Genomic DNA, 20,811 nt, shown 5'->3' with positions numbered 1-20,811 from the left:
GCCGTCCACTCTTTGATTTTCTCTTTCTCATAGCTTTTCCCTACTTGTGTCTCTTCTGCTCATGATTTCCATTGCTTAAGCAATTCAGTAGTACATGCAAATCATTTTACTTGATATATAACTTATTTGAATATTAGTAAAATTATTACTGCTGGCAAATGACTTTAGTCTAAGGAAAGAATATAACTTTTAAGATGGCAAATGTGATGTGATTCGTATGCATCGTTGACATTTTTGTACCTAGTCACAGTTTTGACAGAATGGACATTTGGGAAAGTGCACGTAAGTTTTCCTGGTGACTCAGGCTTACCTTCCCCCAAGAAGTCTGAGAGAAGCCATATACACAGGACTCACTTCCTATTCTCTCTCTCTTTTTCTTTCTTCTCTCCTTTTTGTTGGGAAGCAACATCGCTTTTCATGGGGAGAATATTACATGAACATACAATAGAAAATTGACGTAAGGAGATTTCACTGAACCCGTCACAGTTTGAACCCTGCCTCATTCAAGCACAAGAACTCTCCAGCATTGAACCCAAACAGCCAGATGGTGAACTCGGGTGTTCTGTGCATGCTACTACTCAAGTATGTTTTCTACCATCTTGGCTGCTAGGGGATGCCACTGATATGTAAATATGTCATTGATAATTTGTCAGTTTGCCCTACTAATGACAGAAACTGTAACTCTCAAAATGATTAAAAAAATATCTAAGCAATAACTGTCAACCTGGAAATTTTGAAGATTGTCTTTGCAATAGGAGAGCCAGTGAGGTATGAATTCTGCTGGATTTCAGTGGGTACCTACCCCTGGGCTATAGGGCAGGCGTGCAGTTTCTGCTGATGGCTGGTATGTAAGAAGAGCCCTGCGAGTTCAGTGCCTTTCTTACAAGGGTCAATATGGAAAACAAAAGATTAAGACTTCCATCAACCTTTTATAGTCTTCCAGAAACATTTACTTTTATTACTGTATTTTTTTCTTATGATGTGTATGAATGTTCCAGTTCTAATATGCAGAACGAAATCATTCCTTGAAAAGAATTATCTCCACTTTTTAAAAAGATTTTATTTATTTATTTAGATTTATTTTTATATTTATTTATATTTTATATTTATTTATATTTATTGATTATTATATATTATTTATTTATTTGACAGAGAGAGAGAGACTGCAAGAGAGGGAACACAAGCAGGGGGAGTGGGAGAGGGAGAAGCAGGCTCCCCGCTGAGTGGGGAGCCCAATGCAGGGCTCTATCCCAGGACCCTGGCATCAAGACTTCAACGGAAGACAGACACTTAATGACTGAGCCTCCCAGGTGCCCTGAGTTATCTTCATTTTATTGAACCCAGATGTAATGTGACCTTTTAGAAGAGAAGGGACCCCATCCCAAGTTTTGTTTGTTTGCTCCACATATTAAATGAATGCCATTGTGTGCCTTGAACAAAGCAAGAGGCACATAGAGCCACCTGGAGAAATAGGTGAAGCTGAAAGATGTACAAAAGGAAACCAATGGGAGGAAAGACATATTGTTGATTAAGCAGCTTCAGAAGCTGGGTCAAGAGAGAAAGGGAAAAGGAACAAGATACACATTCATAGCAGAAAACAGAGAAAGGAAAATCCCCATCTGAAAAGTCACTCCCTTAATATTGAGTAAGTGATCGCAGTCTACTTGCTGTAACCCACAATTCTTCGGCAATATTTTAGTATATTCCAGAGATACCACTGAGATCTGCTGTGCATACAATTCTACTTCAGCGCCTTCCCAACTGGCCAAATTTCTCCCTTTTATTTATGAGTTTGATTAAAATGTTAACAAAAACCACAGCTAAACCCAAATAATGTACTGGTCTGGGAATACGGCGTGCAAACTGCAAATAAATGTATTTAGTAAGATATTAGTATCTTGCATCAGAAGTACACCTTAAAATATGACCACACTGCCCCCTTGGAAGAGGAAGTGGTTTTGTTACTTTATTTACCGATTAGGTTTTATTGCAGGCCGTATTATATTCTGACAGTTCCATGGTGAGAGTGTATTCTGATGCCACTTAGGACTGCGGAGTGGTGCTAAATTCTCAGAGAACGGAATAAAACTACTTGGAAAACATATGTTTCAGTCAAGTATGGTTTGTCCAGTTTGGTGCAGAGTGATTTTGCCTCAAAAGGAAAAGGTGTGGTCCCTTGAAAGAGGAAGGATGTTTTTTAAAATGGAAAGAGGAGTGGGGCGCCTGGGTGGCTCAGTGGGTCAAAGCCTCTGCCTTTGGCTCAAGTCATGATCCCAGGGTCCTGGGATGGAGCTCCACATCGGGCTCTCTGCTCAGCAGGGAGCCTGCTTCCTCCTCTCTCTCTCTGCCTGCCTCTCTGCCTACTTGTGATCTCTGTCTGTCAAATAAATAAATAAAATCTTTTTTAAAAAAGGGGAAGAGGAGTTAAAAAACAAAAAAGTGAAAAACACAGCTTTCAATGTTACGTGTCAGTTATATCTCAATAAAACTGGAAAAAGAAGTAAAAGGAAAAACAAACGACTAACCAACCATGGCTTTGACCTTTTAGAGAGAAAGTGTGGCAGACGCTGGGAGAAATCAAAGACTGGGCATCTTTGTCTTTGTCTTACAGGAAGTACAGGGTGGGGTGGGGGGTGGGGGGTGCAGGATTGGGTCTTCTTATTTTCCTCAGCACTCCTCCTGCACCCTGTGAAGTGGTTCAGTACCACCAATGTACTTCCTTTCTTCCTCTCAGCTCCCAGGCCTCCCTATGGTGAGATGCAGTGTGACCTTGGACCTGGTTCCCAGAGGGGATTCTCACTGACCTCTGACATCCCAGCAGGCTGCTGAGGGGACAGACTTAGGGCCTCGGCTACTTTGTACCACCACCTCCCTTACCTGCTCTATCTATCCCTCTGTCCTCTTTCCCATCATACTGTCAAGAGGTTTTTTTTCTTTCTTTCTTTTAAAGATTTTATTTGTTTTAGTGAGAGAGAGTGAGCAGGAGGGGTAGGGGCAGAGGGAGAAGCAGACTCCCCTGAACAGGGAGCCCGACTCAGGGACCCAATCCCAGGACCTTGGGATCAGGACCTGAGCTGAAGGCAGATGCTTAACTGACTGAGGCACCCAGGCACCCCCACCCCCCATGAACTTTCTATATGGATTCTTAGTCCTGGCCCCTGGGTCTTTCCAATCATGCAAAAATGAAGCTGTTGGCCTGGGCCCAGAGTCTGATCTCATTCCTCAAACCTGATGGACAAAATGTGACTATGGAATCCTGGCCTGAGCCCTATTATGAAATGAAAGGTCATTTTTAGCACATGAAATCCTTGTCCCTCGCTGTAAAAAAAATTATTCTCGCTCAGTATTAAACTCTCGCTCTAAAACTTAACAACTCTGCAATTTTTATGAACTTGTGAAAGCCGTATACGTTACCACTTACTGACAGGCAGTAATGGTTATATTAGAGTAAGTTGAAATTAGTTTAAAAATAAATTTATTTGGCCATAAATATATAAATGTGACGGGAGTGACTGAATTTGCTAATAATTATTCTTGATTTTACAGACATGAATATTCTTTTCAAAGGCGGTCAAGAAGGGAGTGATAAAGGGATCAGGAGCCAAATGAACTCCTCAGGCTTGCTTTGGAGAATTTTTCTTTTTGAAACCATGTCAAGATTATCAGTGCTTTGATGTCTATCACATGAGTTAAAGTAAATTGGCCTGGTTAAAACAGAAAGAAGGGCCATCCTGTAATAACAATGGTGAATAGGATTTGAAAATATGACTAATATTTTTTGTTCCAGGTATATTGGAGATCACTCTTCTCCTCTGTCTTGGCCCTTAGGTTACTGATGTAGGTGGGACTGATGCTTTCAGCCTGGAAAACATTTATGGGATGGTTGTGTTATAATTATAAGGACAAAAGCCTGTTTTTAGATTTGTAGTTCACCTGAGTGAGGCCCTCTTGCCCTCTACTGTGGGAAGACGATCTTGACAGATGTTTGGCAGTTGACTGTCGCATGGAGGGAGGCATCTCAATCTGGGTGAAAATATCAAAATGTAATCCATTCCATAGTAATTTGTTCCTGAGAAATCAAAGGCACTGATACACAGCTTTCTGGCAATTATTCTGTGTCTTGCTTGGATTATTTTGTGCATGGTGTAGACCTTAGGAGCAAACAGAGATCTCCCACGGAGGGTTCATGGTGGGATGGCAGGTAAGTAAACATGGGGGAGACCTAGTCTGTGTTCCTTTAGCACTGTTTGTTGAGGAGATAGCTTGTTTTCTTGGTTTCTCAAGAGGAGACTAAACTGAGGGGCAAAACAGAAGAGAATTCTAGAAGATGATATAAAAAATACATAATGGCTCCTGCTAAGCTTTGCATGGTGACTCGTAGCAGGTGGTGGAGATGAAGCCCATCAAGGTATTCTTCAGAAAGATGTCACCCAAATGTATCATGTCACGTGCTGGGAAAATCTGACCACCTCCAACTGTGAAATAGAAGAATGGCTGTTCTTTCCTTTAACCCCAACTAGTGAGACCCGTAAGGTGTCCTCTTTCTTCTGAGCCAGGAAGGGGGCCAGACCCTTGCCTCTACATTCCTCTCTAGACCGGGAAGGTAAGCCAAATCCAGTGGTGTTATAAAAGTGGCCCTGGAATTTTCAGAGGCTCCTCTGAGTCTCTGGATGTGAACTCCAGGATTGTTGGAACACAGTTATACCAAGTCTCTTTTTGGCGTTCTACCTCTGAAGGCCTGGTTGTGAAGTAGTACACATTCTCTGAGCTCTGTCCGACAGGTGGTCTCCCCTGCTCTGCGGAGCATGAGCTGAGCAAACACGCTGTAGTCAGAGACCACCCTTCCACAAACAGTGGAGTGAGTCTGGGGAAATCAGAAGCTTCTATACCTGGGGATGCTGGACATGCAGACAGCAGGGCCAACCAGCCTGAATGACTGAAGAGGGGGATAAAAATGAGAGACATCAAAGAAGGAAGGCCTCCTACTTGGCAGTGGAAACTCAGGGGCATATCCTTGGACTCCAATTGCTTCAGAGAAGAAAGTACCTACAGCTGCTAGACAGTAAAGAAAGATAGCGACGTTGAAGCATGTCATGGTAAAATAGGATAGGGAAAGAATTTTGGGATACAATGCATTGCTTGAGAGTGTCAGGTCATGTGACAGGGATATATGACTGGCATAATGTCACTAATGGAGAGCATTTAAGACAAATAACACAACTGACATGTTCTTGACCAGTTTATGAAGAAATACCAGAAAAATCCCAAAAGCTCTCGTAGGGCAAGGAAGACTGTCTCCCTCTGGACTGATATTCTGCGCATGTGCTCCTTCTTTGTGGAGAATGTCAGACTCGCAGATAGCTGCAATGCGAGTGTGAATCATCTCCTGTAGATCATAAAAATGCAATATTAAAGTAGTGAAACCAAAGTGATTTTGAAGGAAACGTTCTAAGGAATCATAAAATAATAAACAAAGACTGAAGATTGAGGTTTGGGTCATAGACCCTGTTTATTTGAACTTATCAAGCATGGGAATTCATTGAAAAACAAAAGTGAAGGCATGGCCTGGGATGATTTGGTACAGAATTCTAGAAAGGAGACATTCATATTACAATATTATAAACAGGAGACGAGCTGTACATGACGGGTCCTCAAAAAAACTGTGAGAATCCAAGGTCAGATCAGGACTTGCTCCCATAGTGTTTGTTGTGTTTTGCAGTGAGTAGTGTTAAGTTCTCCCATGTACCACGATGTACCAAGCTCTCTCTGCCTATAAAAGATAGTTCCTTAAGCACCAATCCAATAGTCCAATAAGAAAGGAACAACAGAAACAGAAGAGTTGAAGAAATCGAAATGCTTTTTATAATTCTTCTTCAAATCCAGTTCAAACTGGCCTGGTTAGAAATCCATTTCTAAGAAGAAAGAACAACTTAAAAAAAATAATTCTTGTGAACCCTTGTTATTATGCATGGGAAGGAGCTATATGAAGAAAATAAATCATTCTAATATGTTTACCAAAGCTTATGGTTCCTTGTGACAATGAGAATGGGTGTTAAGTCCATAGATCAGGGGTTGCGAACTCAAATAATGACAGGAACCAGGCAGGTAATTAAATGCTGAAGCAGGGTGGAGGATGATCTAATTTTAAATGTTGGCAACTAATTAAAATGTTTTAAAAGTACTGTAGAAGCCAAACAAAACACATCTGGGGACCACATGTCCAAGGGCAAGCCTAAAGCAACTTTTGAAATCCTACTCCTTCTTCAAGGCCTGCCTTGTATGCTTGCCTCTCCAGGAATCTTGTTATTGCAGAGACAGCCCATGCTTGGCCTGACCTTCTGGAAGCTTCTACTGGACTGGTAACTAGGAATATAAACTATAGCCCTTGTGCTCCCTCACTCTTGCCTCAGTAGGGCTTTCACTCCCCATGAGACTGAAGGTCCTTGGGAACCGAGTCCATGTGTTGTGGTTTTCTCTTTCTCTGACATTGGCAGCACTTTCAGGTCCTCAAGAGTAATAATGATGGTAAATATAAGGGCAGCAGCCACCATTTTTAAAGCTCTTTCATGAGTCTGACACATTTCTGATAGCTTTTACATGCGTCATTTAATCCTCACTATCCTTGTGAGGCTGGTACTAAACATCATCCCATTTTACTGATTGGAAAACTGAGGCTCAGAGAAGTTAAGGGACTGGTCAGGCTCACACAGCTGGTGAGAGGCAGAGCCAGGACATCTGGCCAGCATGTTTGCTGAGGCAAGATGCTACGGCTATTATTAATTCAACATAGTTTTTCCTAGCCAGGAGTGTAAAGCTTTACCGTAGTGTTTATGAATCTTAATGTGTTGGGCTCAAGAGCCATTCTGTTTTATTTCTGCCTCTCTTCTGCTTTCTGTCTTTTGTTCATTTTTGATTCCCAATAAGGAGCAGAGTAGTAGAGTTAACATAAAACACCCAATGCCTTCAGATGCCAAAATAGGCGGGTCACTTGTTCATGTTCTTTATTCAAAATTAGGTGTATGCCCCTTCAGTTCACCAGTCTAAAAGTTTTGTAGGTGCATTCGGCAATTTAAGAGCTAGATAAGAGATACTGAATATTTTCGTGAGAAGCACTTGAGGGGAGAGAGGAAAGTTCTTGGTGGCGAGCAGGTTGCTCTTTCTGCAGTGGAGAGCTGTGCATAAATTATTGGTGGGATGAACTGGGAAATGGTCTCAAGGTTTTGTGACTGTGGGTATATCAGTATTTGACCCTGCTTTATCAGTGGTTCTTCTCTATATGGAAGGGGAACAAGTCATGCATCAGGCTATTTCATTGTGCATTCGGGATCATAAAAATACTTGATAATCATTTCTGAGAGTAAGTTGCTCTGAGATTGTGTTATGGTTACTATTATCTGCTTATGTAATAGCAGAGCTCATTTTGTAATAGACAAATGGCTGTATCCTCCCTGTCTGAATGGAAGATGAAGAGTTGCCCTTCACACCCACCCAGGTATGTTCTGGTATGTTCTAACACCATGGAGAGTTGCTCAGCTCTCTGGCTATTGAGAAAAGTCTTAACAGTTTGTCTTCTAGAGCCAGGAGAAGGTATAGAAAAGAACAAAGATGGGATCCTTCACCCTATTGTCTCATTCCTTTCCTGGCCAGACTTTAAATATGGCTGCACCGTTGCCAACACATGTGGCAAATGAACTTTGGATATAGCCCTTTGATGTGGCTGGGAACATGATATTTGGGTATCTGTCCTTGAGTCTTTCTACTGATGCTCAGGGTGAAAGCCATGGTTGCCCCATCATGTGTCTGCACCTAACATTTCATCATCACCACCATATGCTTCAGACGTTCTGCTGCCAATCAAACCTTGTCTGTCTGAAGCCCCATTCCCTCCGGACCCTGCATTCTTTTTCATGATAATGGGTGCCAATGGAATAATTTGATAGACTAATCTCCAATAATGTTACTCTTCTCAAGTAAAAGTCTCTTTTAGCCTAGTTAAAATGCACAGCACCTTTAGAAGGTCTTTATGGGGTGACAGGAAAATTTGAAATTTCTGAAAGACCAATCAAGAGGACATATTCTGGTGAGTGAGACCTTCCATAACTCTACAACTTAAGCCAGTGAAAACTTTTAGGTGTTTCTGTTTCATGTAGCAGTGAACTGGCCACGGTCGCACACATGCACGCACACATACACACACACCCCTCTCACCTCTTTAGGACATATGAATATGGACTCACTGTGTACTGACTGAAAGCATAGTAGCAAAAAGATATGAATTCAAGTAGTAGAAGCAAAAATATATAGAAAATGGTGTCCAATTTAATTGGACATTTAAAAATTTAATTTACCGTCTGATGATTCTCAAAATGTTTAACAACTGAAAGATTTCACTATTGAGGAATGTTTAAATATATTTTGTTATGCCCATTGATGAATGTTATCTTATGCAAATATTTAAATAGTCACAAAATAAGGTGAGTGAAAAAAATTTAAAAAATATGTATGTAAAAGTACGTACACGTACATGTGCACACAGACACTGACACACACATATTGATTTATAAAACCCTACATGTTCCAGTATAAGACAGGAAGTCTCCAGGGCGCCTGGGTGGCTCAGTGGGTTAAGCCACTGCCTTCGGCTCAGGTCATGATCTCAGGGTCCAGGGTAGAGCCCCGCATCGGGCTCTCTGCTCAGCAGGGAGCCTGCTTCCTCCTCTCTCTCTGCCTGCCTCTCTGCCTACTTGTGATCTCTCTCTGTCAAATAAATAAATAAAATCTTTAAAAAAAAAAAAAAAGACAGGAAGTCTCCAAAACAATATCTGAGTGATGTTTTTGGGTCTGGGGCTTTTAATATCCAGTGTTACATTTCTCGGCATTTTGGACAATTCACATGTATTATTTTAAAAGTGACTGATAGACGAATGTGGTAGTGATGACAGAAAGAAGTGTCTGTGTGCCATGACTGCACCAGCTTTGGCTTTGCTGACAGAGAAGGAGGCAGAGAGCCTGCAGTTCTGTTTCTCCTGAACTACGAGGTGTATTACAGCAACCTGGTCCTGGAAAGCAAGACCCAGGGTTTCTGGATCCTGATGGTTGAGAAGGCAGAGGGTAATTAGTGCCTCCTGAAGTGCGAAAGCCAGGATTGATGCTGGGCTTCATCTAGGGCTTGCAGTGCCCCTCTCAGAAGAATTCAGGGGGCTAGGGGATAACTTGGTAGCCGCTGTGCTGTCTCCTCCTCCAAGACACTGCCTGTACTGACCCCCATTTTAGCAATTTCCTATAGCTTTATTTCCTGAAAGATGGTAGAAGAACACCAACCAGTTAGCTGTACTAGCTGAATGTCCTCTTGGTTGACTGGGCAAGTACACTTTGATGAAAACCAATCCCAAGCAACTGCTTTTAGTCAAGATCTTTTGTGTTGGGGCCTCTACAGACTCTAGCTTCTGTGGCCACCCCAAGTCGCTCTAAGTCCAAGGAGCTTTTTTTCGTGTCCTTCAGCCTCTCTGCCAAACCATGTTATGAGGAGTAAATAACAGATTTTTTTTTTAACACTAAAAAATTCCAGAATGCTGCTTCTGTTCCTAATGGAGCAACAGAGACTGGATTTGCACATCAGTGCTAAATACTCTAAGTTAGACAAAATAATTCAAACAATGGATTGCAGAGATAGGACACTTAGAAAGCTGAGGATACTCATCCATAATAGAGGAAATACAAAGTAAGTACCTATGATTGTTCTGCCTTATGGCCTTGAGGGTTTCCATGCTATAGCCCAGGAAAGGGGAAGATTGGCAGAATCCACTTGGAGAGATCGACTTCAAAATTTTGTTAAGCCAACAGGGCTGAAATTTGCAGGGTAGAATATTGGAGAGGAGAGAGCTACACATATAATGAGAGATGTGCAGATAATGAATTTTGGAGATCTCAAGGCTCCCCCTGCATCTTCATATGATACTGATCAGTGATTGCATCGGAGATGATGATTTGAGGCCAGAGAAAGCACTACTAGAAAGGGAAGACAGAACAGCCCGCAAAGCTTTCACAGGTCTAGGAAGGCTTCCCTTCCTCCAGAGAGCATAGAGAAACCTTGTAATGCATGGACATCAAAGTACTCAGAAGGGCTGAGCTGATTCTAGATTAAAAGCTGTTCTGGTTCAGCCTAACAAAGGTTAAAACAGAGCCTTGAAAGGATTAAACTTTTTGTAAGTAACTTAACTGCACCTTGGAATAAAGCTCAGGAATCTTTAGAGTATAAAAATACCCGTCACTCAGTAAGGTGAAATTCACAAAGTTTAGCATCTCATCTGAAATTACTAGTCAGCCAAAGAAGCAAGAAAATGCAGACTATAATGAGGAGAGAAATTAATCAATAGGAAGAGACAGAAAAGGCACAGATGGTAGAATTAATAGGCACAGAAATTAAGAGTTATTATAAATAGATTCAATATATTCAAGAAGATAAAGGAAATAATGAACATATGAAGAAGATATATGGAAAATAGGAAAAAGGTGCTACTCAAGCCTTTAGAGAAAAAAATACAGTCTGAGATGAAAAATACATTGGAGGAAATTAATAGCAAATTAACTGCAGATTAAGCATTGTGAAAGAAAAGTTAAGTAAATATGAGGATGTGATAGGAGAGAAGAAACCATCCAGGCTTCAATACAAACAAACAAACAAAAAATGAATCACATTAACCCTGGGATGGCTTTAAGTGTTTTAAGATACATGTAACAGGGAATCCCCCAAGGAGAGGGGGGGAAGTACAGGGAAACTATTTGAAAAATAATGAGTCAAAAAAAAAAATGAGAAGACAAGCCACAGACTGGGAGAAAATATTTGCAAAATACAAAACTGATAAAGGACCGTTGTTCAGAATACATAAAGAGCACTTAAAACTCACCTCTAAGAAAATGAGCAAAGGATCTGATCAGACACTTTCTCAGAGAAGATCTACAGACGGGAAGTAAGCAGATGCAAGGATGCTCAACATCCATCGGGGGGAATTGAAAACTAAAACAACAAAGAGATACCACTCCACACCAAACAGTGGCTGAAATCCAAAACACTGGTGATGACAAATGCTGGCAAGGATGTGGAATAGCATAACCTCCCATTCGTTACTGGTGGAAATGGAGAAAAAAAAAAGGCACAGCCACTTTAAGACAGGTTGGCGGTCTCTTACAAAACGCAACATACTGTTACCATACAGTCCAGCAATTGCCCCTTTTGGTGTTTACCCAAATGAATGAAAAAACTTAGCTCCACACAAAAACTCGCCTACAGACGTTTATAGAAACTTTATTTACAATTTCCCAACACTAGAAACAACCAGTAGGTGAATGGATACCTAAGTTGTCCAGTGTCCAGACAATGGACTGTGATTCAACACTTAAAAAAAAAAGGCACTATCAAGCCACGAAAAGACATGGGGAAAATCTTACTTGCATATGACTAAGTGAAAGAGGCTGGGCTGAATAGCCTACATACTGTATGATGCCAACTATGTGGAATGCTGGAAAAGGCAAAGCTGTGGAGACAGTAAAAAGAGTAGTGGTTGCCAGTGGTTCCATCCTAGGAAGGGAAGGAATAAACTAGCAGAACACAAGCATCTTTTAGGGCAGTGAACCTATCTTGTATGATGCTAAAGTGGTGGATACATGACACCGCGTATTTATGAAAACCCGCAGAGTCTGCAAAGCCAAGAGTAAACTTTCAACTATGGACTTTGGTGGATGATCACCATGGGGCAATGCAGATTTACTGATTGTAACAAACATAGCGCTCTGGTGTGGGATGTCCAGAGTGGGGGAGTCAACGGGGTCTGTGGGAGATATTTGCACTTTCTGCTTGACTTTGCTATGAACCTAAAACTTCTCCAGAGAATGAAGTGTATTAATTAAAAAATCATGGCCAGAATTTTTCTCAATTTCATACAAGTAATAAACTCAGAGATCCAGAATGTTCAGCAAGGTAGCAACATAAAATGAAAACCAACACTGTACCATGAAAATTCTATTCAAAGTTTTTAACCTGTGATGAGGTGAAAATCTTAAAAACATTAGGAAAAAAAAAAGGAAAGTTTAAAAAAAAAAAGATTAAAAAAAAAAGAGCACAGAGATAAGAATAAGAGTGGATTTTGCTTAGCAGTAATGGGAGCCAGAAAAAAGGAGAGCAGCCTTATTGAAAGAGACAAAAGTCTGCCAACCTAGAATTCTATGTCCGTTGAACGTATCTTTCAGGACGACGATAAAACAAGGCCCCGTTCAGACATATGAAAGCTGAACGAGTTAATCACGATCAGACTTGTATCTAAGAAATGGTAAAGGAAGTTCTTTGGGCAGAAGACAAATGTTACCACATACAAATCTGAGTGTACATAAAGGAAGAATGAGCCTTGGAAGCCATACGATGATACAAAAGTTGGGTTTTTCTCTGATCTTACAAATCTCCTTATAATATAAGAGTGTTTAAAATGAACAAGGCTGCCTTTTGGAGTTTTTTCTTATATGTAGAAATATGTATGTTCTCTGACTACGAGAGAGCACAGGCTGGAAGAGGAGAGATACAAGAACACCATGGTAAGACCCTTTCATTATATGTGAAGTAGATGAACATGAATTGAGAGTAGATTGTGGTAAGTTAAAGAGGTGTACTAAAATCTCCTAGGCATCCAACTGAAAAACAGATACAAACCCATAAACAAAAACAAGTGCACAACAAGGTATGGCTGTTAGATCAATAAGGGAGATAAAATGGAATCATAAAAATACTTTATCCAAAGAAGGTTGAAAAGGACAGAAAATGGGATGAAAAAGAAATAGGGCACATAAAAACTAATAAGCAAGATCGTAAGGTTAAATGTAATGCCATCAGTCATGACATAATATGTGTGTGTCTTAACAGTGCAATTAAAGGGCAGAGTCCTTTATTAGATTTAAAAAGCAAGTCCCCACTATAAACGGCCTACAAGACACATATTTTCAATGTAAAGGCCCAAATAGGTTAAAAATAAAAGCGTAAAATCATATGTGAATGCTAACATTAAGCAACAGAAAGCTAAAGTGGCTTAGTCTTGGCCAAGATGTACACTGAACACCAAATACATGAACGATAGAAAAAAGTGATTAAGTAGCACTTCATTGAAATGAAAACATTTGTTCTTTCTAAGAGACTTCTACAGAAATAAAAAGACAATAAAAATAAAAAGTCATTGACTGGGAAACATGTTTTCAAAATAAATATTTGACAAAGGACTTGTATTTAGAATATGTAAAGAACTCCTACGATTCAAAATTAATATGACAACTTAATTTAAAAATGGTCCAAAGATTTCAACCCTTTACTAAAGAAGATACATAGATGCAATATTCCCTCCTTGTAAGTTGTTCACTATTCATAGTTGTATATGGAAATGTAAATTAAAACCACAAAGAGCGATTCATATAAAACCTCTAGAATCTCTAATATTAAAACACCATTATTTCAAGAGTGGGCGAGGACTCAGAAGAACTGGGATTTTCATACACTCTATGGGGGGAATGTAAATGATAAACCATTTTGGAAACAATTTGCCAATTTCTTGAAAAGCAAAAAATACACCTACCAAATGATTCAGACATTCCATCAAAACATTTATCCAAGAGAAATAAAAGCATTTGTCTGTGGGAAGATTTGCATAAATGTTCATAGCAGCTTTATTTTTAATAGCTAAAAACCAAAGACATGTACCCACTGAGAGAGAAATGGATCAATGCCTTGTGGTATATTCATAGAATGGGTAACTAATCAATGATTTTTTTTTAAAAAGTGAACTTTTTTAAAATTTTTATTTTATTTTTGAAGATTTATTTGAGAGAGAGAAAGGGAGCACAATGTGAGCAAGGGGAAGGGGCAGAGGGAGAGGGAGAAAGAGAGAAGCAGACTGCCCCCGTAAACATAGAACCTGATTCAGGGCTCTATCCCAGGACTCTGAGATGACCTGAGCTAAAATCAAGAATCTGACGTTCAGCTGACTGAGCTACCCAGGGCACCGCCTCTCCCCACCCGAAAGAATGAGGATTTAAAACAGACAACAGGGAGGCACCTGGGTGGCTCAGTGTGTTAAAGCCTCTGCCTTTGGCTCAGGTCATGATCTCAAGGTCCTGGGATCGAGCCCCACATCGGGCTCTCTACTCGTCAGGGAGCCTGCTTTCCCCCACCCCCTGCCTGCCTCTCTGCCTACTTGTGATCTCTGTCAAATAAATAAATAAAATCTTAAAAAAAAAAAAAAAAACCCAGACAACATTTTGGATGAATATCCAAAAAATTATGCTGCGTAAAAGAAGCTAAATGCCCCCCTACAAAAATGAGTACTTATTATATATTCCAATTATAGACAATTTAAGAGAATGAAAATTAGCCCATATGACATATAGAAGATCAGTGGTTGCCTGGAGTGGGCGGGGGAGTCATGGAAGGGCAGGAGAGATGGATAAAAAAAAGGGGAATAAAGAAACTGTGGGTATGATAGACACGTTCATCATCTTAAGTGTGGTGATGCTCTCACGAGTGTAGACATATGTCAAAAACTAATCCAATGATGGTCGTTATATAGTTTTATATATATATATATCAGTTATGCCTCAATAAAGCTGTGCATGTTTTAAAGATTTCGGATGAGTCGTTTGTAGAGTGGGCACAGCCTTCCAGAATATGGCTGCCTGAATCCAAAGCATAACTCTGGAAGCTTTTGCCCTGGGTTGAGGCTTCCATGTTTATAGCAAAAGGACACCTAGGGAGAGAGCTTCCTTGTAAGGAGTGCTCAGGGTTGGACTCCTTGGAATCTATTGTACTTCTCGGTTTAATATGTGCCACATTCCTTTGCATTGCAATACCACCAATGGAAAAGAAAAAGGAGGATTATTTGTGGATGAAATAAAGGAGGAAAACACAGCAAGCAGGCATTGACTTTGACAGTCATGATCTTAGATCATCAACAGAAATAATAAAAATATGAGGGAAGTGACCTGGGACTGAAAGTTATGAAGCATGGTTTTCTAAAGATTTTTTTATTATTTGGGACGCCTGGGTGGCTCAGTTGGTTAAGCAGCTGCCTTCGGCTCAGGTCATGATCCCAGCGTCCTGGGATCGAGTCCCACATCGGGCTCCTTGCTCGGCAGGGAGTCTGCTTCTTCCTCTGCCTCTGCCTGCCATTCTGTCTGCCTGTGTTCACGCTCTCTCTCTCTCTGACAAATAAAAAAATCTTTAAAAAAAATTTTTTTTTTAATTATTTATTTGACAGACAGAGATCACAAGTAGGCAGAGAGGCAGGCAGGTGGGTGGGGGGGTGTAGGAATGGGAAACAGGCTCCCTGCCTAGCAGAGAGCCAGATGTGGGGCTCGATCCCAGGATCCTGGGACTATGACCTGAGCTGAAGGCAGAGGCTTTAACCCACTGCGCCACCCAGGTGCCCCCAAAACATGGTTTTCTAAAGCCATGTATAAAGATTACCCTCATTTTTAAGCACCCGAATATGTCCATACGTAGTTACAATATGCTGACTGACATTGGAATGGAGTAAAGCAAAAATGGTCTTCTGTCTGGAATAGATTAATTTCATCGAACAGTTTCAGCAAAAATTGATTTTTACATGTCAATAAAATAACATTTGTATTGTTCTTAGAAATATGTTTCTGTTACTCATCAGGAAAAAAAACCCTCCCTGTACAAACCTTAAATATTTTGGACATATTTTACCTTTGTACCATGTGCATCACACCATGGGCTGTGGGTTTATGGCAGCTGAAAGCAGACGCCTCTCTACAAAATGCAAATCTTTTCTGTTGATTTTATTAATTTGGTATGTAATAAAATATTTGGTTTTAGTAGATAAAAACAGATTGGAGTTGTATGAGTAAGACTCTCATTAATTGTAATTCTTTTTCCTGGGAATTTTTTCTTTTAGATTCCATACATAGTATACCCCAAATCCAGAAATTCCAATTTAGTGATCTGTAGCTTCTTTTTTTTTAAGACTTATTTTTTTTTATTTTAAAATTTAACTTATTTATTTACTTGTCAGAGAGAGATAGTGGCAGGCAGAGTAAGAAACAGACTCCCCACTGAGCAGGAAACCTGAAGTCGGACTCGATCCAAGGACCCTGGGATTGTGACCTGAGTTGAAGACAGGTGCTTAATCGACAGAGCCACCCAGGCATCCCAAGATTTATGTGTTTTAGAGAGAGAGTGAGTGCAAGCTGGCGGAAGGGCAGAGGAAAAGAATCTTCAGGAGATTCCCTGCTGAGTGTGGATCTGAGGACCCATGAGATCATGACCAGAGTGGAAACCAAGACTTGAACACTCAACCCACATGAGTCACCCAGACAGTCTGTATCTTCTATGCAAATCTATCTATATGGTGATCTTATATGGCTGAGACCCACATGACTGATAGATAAAAGAAGCAAGCAGTGATTATTGTCCAAATTTTTCCCAATAAAAGTAAATAATAGCTAACTCACTAAGATTTTATCAAGGGATTTGTAAGAGATCTTTTCATTTGATTATAGAAAATCCTTAAAATGGAGGAGCATTTTGTAAATGCTGCCAGCTTGGTCAGTAAAGCATGAGACTCTTGTTCTTGGTTGGGTCATGAGTTTAAGACCCACATTGGGCCTGGAGCTAACTTGAAAAAAAAATCCTTAAAATGGTTTAGTAATTATGAACATATGTTAAGAGAACAATGATGATTTCATGGGAAAAGCAAAACCATAACAAAATTATAGGTACAAAATATAGTGGGATAGAAAGGTACAAAATGCAGTGGGATGGAAAACTCTTCTTGACCATCATGATATTGAACCCAATATTGTGTAATATATTACACAATATTGTAATATATATTGTAATATAATATATTGGATATAATAATATATTGTAATATAATATATTGGATATAGTATAATAGGCTTGCTTTGACACCACAGATTGTATTTGGCATCCTAATCATTTATCACCTCTTTGTACATATTCAAAAATAATGGCTAATTGAACAATATATTCACACAGAATACTGCAGAAGATTTTAATGAGGCAGAAAATGTCAACATTTCAATGGGTGATAGGTTTTGTTCAGAGCAGCTGGAAATTATGAATTGCCAATTAGGAAAACTTTGGTAATCGGGGTAATCTTTGTTGCCTGTCCAGAATTTATCTGAGTTTGGCAGCCATAAATTTGGAAATAAAATGATGACCCGTGGAATTCCCTTATGTTGTGCAATATATTTGTATAAAACTTTCCAATTTCATGTGTTGCAGATTGAACCACATTAAATAGCATTTAAAGGTGAATCTTTATAATTTTAATTGGTAACACTTACTATTTTGTTTTATTGATTTTTTTTTTTTTGGCTCCTGGCATAATATAAAGCGAAAAAGAGAGAAGAACAAAATTAAAATTAACACTTACTAGTTGATTTGATCAGTGTAGACAGCTTCAATTGTTAATCCGGGTGTCAAAACAGATTGTTTTCTCCCAAAGAATTGTATGATTCGTGTGACAAGTAGACTGTAATTGTGAAGGAACTCATTACATTTGTTTTACCAATTTTACCGATTATCTACCAAACAACTGATTTTACAGAAGCTACATGGGGAAAAAGTACGATGAAGAACTCATGTGCACAAGGAAAAATATGTAAAGAATTCTGTACATGAATAAGTAATTTTGATAAAACACTTTCCGCAATGGAGGATAAGGACATGTGGAATCTTTCTTGTACATTTTTGCTTCTCTGACAGATCTTTATGGGACCAATTCTCAACACTGCTGTTGGAACCATGCCTCTTCAGTTCTTTTGGATTAGGAAGGCGTCGTCTTTGATTTCTATACAGAAACCTGGTTTTAGTTTACAGAAGGTACAGATAGAAGAAAGACTGTTTGGTGGCAAAGTACATTATTCATAATATTTAGAAGACAATTTATTCTGATGAGCTGAATTACGCTAATTAAAATGCACCAACTCTGACACTAAAATTGTGTTCTCCACATGGAAATTATTTCTCTCCTTGGACCTGGGATCCACGTGTTGCGAAAGAACATTTGAAAAAGGTAGTAATTACCTTCCCATGCTTTGTCACCGTGTCCATTTTTCCCACCAAGGGGATGGCCACTGTCACCCAAGAACAAAAAAGCTATCTTATTTACTAATGATGTCTGTATTTTTCCTTTTTGTAGTCCCCACCGCTTATATATGTGGTGCCTCACGTTTTTTATGCTTCGATGCCATCCAGCTGCGAGAAAGAATAGTAATCACATCTAATTAGAAAAGATTAAAATCCTATGACTCACAGAAATAATGAAAGTTGATTATATTTTATACAAGGCATAAATCCCAAACCTACATTTTGCCCTTGAAATTGGCTTCCACTTCAACCAGCAGTGTAGTAACAGCCTAGTGAACGTTCATCATGGTGCTTGATCGCTCCATTGTCCCAGGACCCGAAAGGTCAGCCTTGTCCCAAGGGACTCCCCTTCTTTTAGGCAGAAAAAGAGAATCCCGTCAGATTTTATTTTTTTTCTTTAAACCTTACTTTATAACGTTTTGATTTTATTTCCTTTAGCATGTTAAGTCACAATGATAAATGAGAACAGAGTAATATCCGTGATTTAAAAAGAATCAACTGACCAGACTCCTGATGTTCCTTCTCACCAGTCCCCAGAACCAAAACATCATCTCAGGTTTTGTTCCAGTTTTCTAGGGGAAGAGAAACAACATGCAATGGGGAGACGATGGCTTCCTTTTCAACAATGAGGATTTTTTTTTTTTTTCCCCTTCATCCTGGACTCAGCGTGAATGTTCTTTTTAGTTATAGTCCAGTGCACAAAGATCCTTCCTGCACACACACAGGCATTGGTGTTGAACATATGAGGTTTTATAGTGGAGCAGAGGGACACATTATACACAAATAGATTTGTGCCGTAAACACATATGGGCATAAGGGATTGTCTAGATGGAAAAAGAAAAAAGAAGCCAACATAAAAACTTCAAAAGGATTGAATTGCAATTCTAGGAGGCAGGAAGTGCTCATTTATCTATCTACCTGTCTGGCATAAGATTACAGCTTTCTGAAATATATGCATGAAAATGTTTTTTTAAGTCCAATGATAAGATAATTCAGATAATACATGGGATTAGTGTGAACACTGCGATATTAATCTGAGTTAGATACCCCCCTTGGGGGGATAAGCCACTTTTACTCCACGGGTGTGTGTGTGTGAGCTGAAGTCATACCAGGGGTAACAAAGTCCGTGGTTGTAGTAACTATGAGAAGGGACGACATGAGACACTGGGACATGGTATTTAAGCGGTGGAACAGTTTTCTTGGGATCTCTTCTCAGTGTGCAATGATGAAAAAAAAAAGTGGAACTTCTGTTAAAAACTTGGCTTGCAAAAATAAGATTGGAGTCATGGAGAAGAAAAGGACAAAGTTACCTTTAGGGAAAGAACATCAGTGAATATTACTCCATTCTGAATGAGGAGAGGGAAAATAGAGTGCCTTCTGGAAATTGAGGGTGGCTGTTTTTAAAAGGAGCAATTCTTTCGTTGAAATATTTGTATGCTTATCTCTCCTTTGATTGCTTCTTTTGCATGGAAGGGTATCACTGGAAATAAATGCATATCATAAACCAGGAGTGATGTTTCAAAATGGATTCTGTGAAGGTTAGGGATAATAGGTTCCTGATAGGAATAATATATTATTGTTCTCTGCTGAAGAGAAAATGAATAAATGTTTGTTCTCCAATACTAGCTCCTATAAAAGTGGGGTCAAGTTCAAGTTGTTCCTATAGCATGGAGCTATCTGCCTGGACCTGTCTTGATGTCCTTCTTTTCAAGTTAACTTCATGGTCAGCTGTGATCATATCCCTTTGGAAATGCCTGATGCCCTTGAACCTGTTTGTCAAACCTCTCTGCTTTGTCAGACTTATTTAGCGAAACTACAATCCAAGCAAAATCCAACTCCCACCCCGCTCTGTACCTGCACCTGTGAGGAGGAATGTGGCTACAGAAAACATCAAACAAAACACAAAAACACAACTCAGCCACCCTTCTCACTGAGCACAAAGCTCACGTGCTCCTGCCTGGACCCAGCACTCTGCAGCTTTCCTTCCGCAACCTGCACTTCTCGCTCCTCAAACCTCCAAGCTCTACCCCCTCTCCAGATGTCCTTGCTTCCTACTTCCCTGAGAAAAGTTGAAATGATCACAAGAGATATCCCCACAGCCTCCCAGCACCACATGCTGACTTCTCACTCTGCAGAACATGAACCGTCTGAGTTGCTTTGTAAAGCACGGACCCTTAAATTTGTGCCCCAAATCTGTCCCATCTCATATACTCTAGAACACCATGCCAACAGTTTTCTCTCCTGCATCATACAGCTCCCCCTCTCTGTAGGATTATCCCTTTAAGAAGACACTAATCCTGTAATTTTTCCAATATTAAGAAAATATCTTCATTCCTGTTTTTCCTCACCAGGTAACACCCCATTTCTTTGCTCCCCTCTATAGCAAAATCTCTTAAATAGGCTGTGTATACATGTGGTCTCTCATTCTGTTGCTCTCTTTCTACCTTCAGTCCATCTGATCTGACTCTTCGCACCACTCCATGAAAACCGCTTTTATAAGGATCACTGGGAACCAGCCTGCAGAAGAGCCCAGTAATTCATTCTCAGCCAACATGCATTTGATATGTTGGCAACATTTGATATAATCGATCATACTTCTTTGACACGCTTCCTTTATGTGGCTTCCACAGTAACATGCAGTG

This window comes from Mustela erminea, chromosome 3 (genome assembly GCF_009829155.1).
Source record: "Mustela erminea isolate mMusErm1 chromosome 3, mMusErm1.Pri, whole genome shotgun sequence".
Lineage (NCBI taxonomy): Eukaryota > Metazoa > Chordata > Mammalia > Carnivora > Mustelidae > Mustela > Mustela erminea.
The sequence above is the reverse complement of the archived record's forward strand: the minus strand, read 5'-3'. Positions refer to the sequence as shown.